This window comes from Arachis hypogaea, chromosome 13 (genome assembly GCF_003086295.3).
Source record: "Arachis hypogaea cultivar Tifrunner chromosome 13, arahy.Tifrunner.gnm2.J5K5, whole genome shotgun sequence".
In the NCBI taxonomy this organism is placed as follows: Eukaryota; Viridiplantae; Streptophyta; class Magnoliopsida; order Fabales; family Fabaceae; genus Arachis; species Arachis hypogaea.
The window spans coordinates 48742168-48744666 of record NC_092048.1 but is presented as its reverse complement, the minus strand read 5'-3'; the positions used below and the strand labels follow the sequence as shown (position 1 = coordinate 48744666).

The window sequence follows — 2499 nt, the reverse complement described above, 5'->3', positions numbered from 1 at the left end:
AGAGATGATGAGGTAGGTGGGGATCCTGTGGGGTCCACAGATCCTGGGATGATCCTGTGGGGTCCACAGATCCTGAGGTGTCAAGGCATTTACATCCCTGCACCAAATTAGGCATGTAAAATGCCTTTGCACACAACTCTGGGCGTTCAGCGCCAGGTTGGTGCCCATTTTGGGCGTTCAACGCCCATTTGCTGCCATTTCTGGCGTTGAACACCAGAACCATGCTTGTTCTGGGCGTTCAGCGCCAGGATGTTGCCCATTTTGGGCGTTCAGCGCCAGAACCATGCTCTGTTCTGGCGTTTGAACGCCAGGCAGATGCTCCTCCAGGGTGTGCTTTTTCTTCTGTTGTTTTTGATTCCGTTTTCAATTTTTATATTTATTTTGTGACTCCACATGATCATGAACCTAAGAAAACATGAAAAACAATAAAAATAAGAATTAGATAAACATTGGGTTGCCTCCCAACAAGCGCTTCTTTAATGTCAATAGCTTGACAGTGGGCTCTCATGGAGCCTCACAGATGTGCAGAGCTTTGTTGAGACTCTCCAACACCAAACTTAGAGTTTGACTGTGGGGGCTCTGGTTGACTCTGCTTTGAGAGAAGCTTTTTCTGCTTCCTCTCCATGGTTGCAGAGGGAGATCCTTGAGTTTTAAACACAAGGGAGTTCTCATTCCATTGAAGGACTATTTCACCTCTGTCAACATCAATCACAGCTCTTGCTGTGGCCAGGAAAGGTCTTCCTAGGATGATGGATTCATCCTCTTCCTTTCCAGTATCCAGGACTATGAAATCAGCAGGGATGTAAAGGCCTTCAACCTTTACTAAAATGTCCTCTACTTGTCCATATGCCTGTTTTCTTGAGCTGTCTGCCATCTCTAATGAGATTTTAGCAGCTTGCACCCCATAGATTCCCAGTTTCTCTATTACAGAGAGGGGCATGAGGTTTATTCCTGAACCAAGGTCACACAGAGCCTTAAAGATCATGGTTCCTATGGTGCAGGGTATTATGAACTTTCCAGGATCCTGTCTCTTCTGAGGCAATGTCAGTTGATCCAGATCACTTAGTTCATTGATGAACAAGGGAGGTTCAACTTCCCAAGTATCAATGCCAAATAATTTGGCATTCAGCTTCATGATTGCACCAAGAAACTTGGCAGTTTGCTCTTCAGTAACATCCTCATTCTCTTCAGAAGAGGAATACTCATCAGAGCTCATGAAGGGCATAAGGAGGTTCAATGGAATCTCTATGGTCTCTAGATGAGCCTCAGAGTCCTTTGGTTCCCCAGAGGGAAGCTCCTTATTGATCACTGGACGTCCCTGGAGGTCTTCCTCCTTGGGATTCACGTCCTCTCCTCTCCTCACAGGTTCGGCCATGGCGCTTATGTCAATGGCCTTGCACTCTCCTTTTGGATTCTCTTCTGTATTGCTTGGGAGAGTACTAGGAGGGATTTCAGTGATCCCTTTACTCAGCTGGCCCACTTGTGCTTCCAGATTTCTAATGGAAGATCTTGTTTCATTCATGAAACTTACAGTGGCCTTAGATAGATCAGAGACTAGATTTGCTAAATTAGAAGCATTTTGTTCAGAGTTCTCTGTCTGTTGCTGAGTTGATGATGGAAAAGGCTTGCTATTGCTAAACCTGTTTCTTCCACCATTATTAAAGCCTTGTTGAGGCCTTTGATCCTTCCATGAGAAATTTGGATGATTTCTCCATGTTGAGTTATAGGTGTTTCCATAAGGTTCACCTAAGTAATTTACCTCTGCTATTGCAGGGTTCTCAGGATCATAAACTTCTTCTTCAGAAGATGCCTCTTGAGTACTGTTGGATGCAGCTTGCATTCCATGCAGACTCTGAGAGATCATATTGACTTGCTGAGTCAATATTTTATTCTGAGCCAATATGGCATTCAGAGTATCAACTTCAAGAACTCCCTTCTTCATAGGCGTCCCATTACTCACAGGATTCCTTTCAGAAGTGTACATGAACTGGTTATTAGCAACCATGTCAATGAGTTCTTGAGCTTCTGCAGGCGTTTTCTTTAGGTGAATGGATCCACCTGCAGAGGTGTCCAGTGACATCTTTGATAGCTCAGATAAACCATCATAGAATATATCCAGGATGGTCCATTCTGAAAGCATGTCAGAAGGACACTTTTTGGTCAACTGTTTGTATCTTTCCCAAGCTTCATAGAGGGATTCACCTTCTTTTTGTCTGAAGGTTTAAACATCAGCTCTAAGCTTGCTCAGCTTTTGAGGAGGAAAGTACTTGGCTAAAAAAGCCGTGACCAGCTTATCCCAAGAGTTCAGGCTGTCTTTAGGTTGAGAATCCAACCATAATCTAGCTCTGTCTCTTACAGCAAAAGGGAAAAGCATGAGCCTGTAGACTTCAGGATCTACTCCATTAGTCTTAACAGTATCACATATCTGCAAGAATTCAGTTAAGAACTGAAAAGGATCTTCAGATGGAAGTCCATGAAACTTGCAGTTCTGCTGCATCA

The 2499-nt window shown here is 43.9% G+C and overlaps 1 non-coding gene across 1 annotated transcript; it reads left to right on the top strand.

Moving 5' to 3' along the window:
- Positions 1–2134: 2134 nt before the first annotated feature.
- Positions 2135–2242, top strand: LOC112740101 (small nucleolar RNA R71). The gene has a single exon (XR_003171037.1). It is a non-coding gene; the product is annotated as a small nucleolar RNA R71 (small nucleolar RNA).
- Positions 2243–2499: the final 257 nt, after the last annotated feature.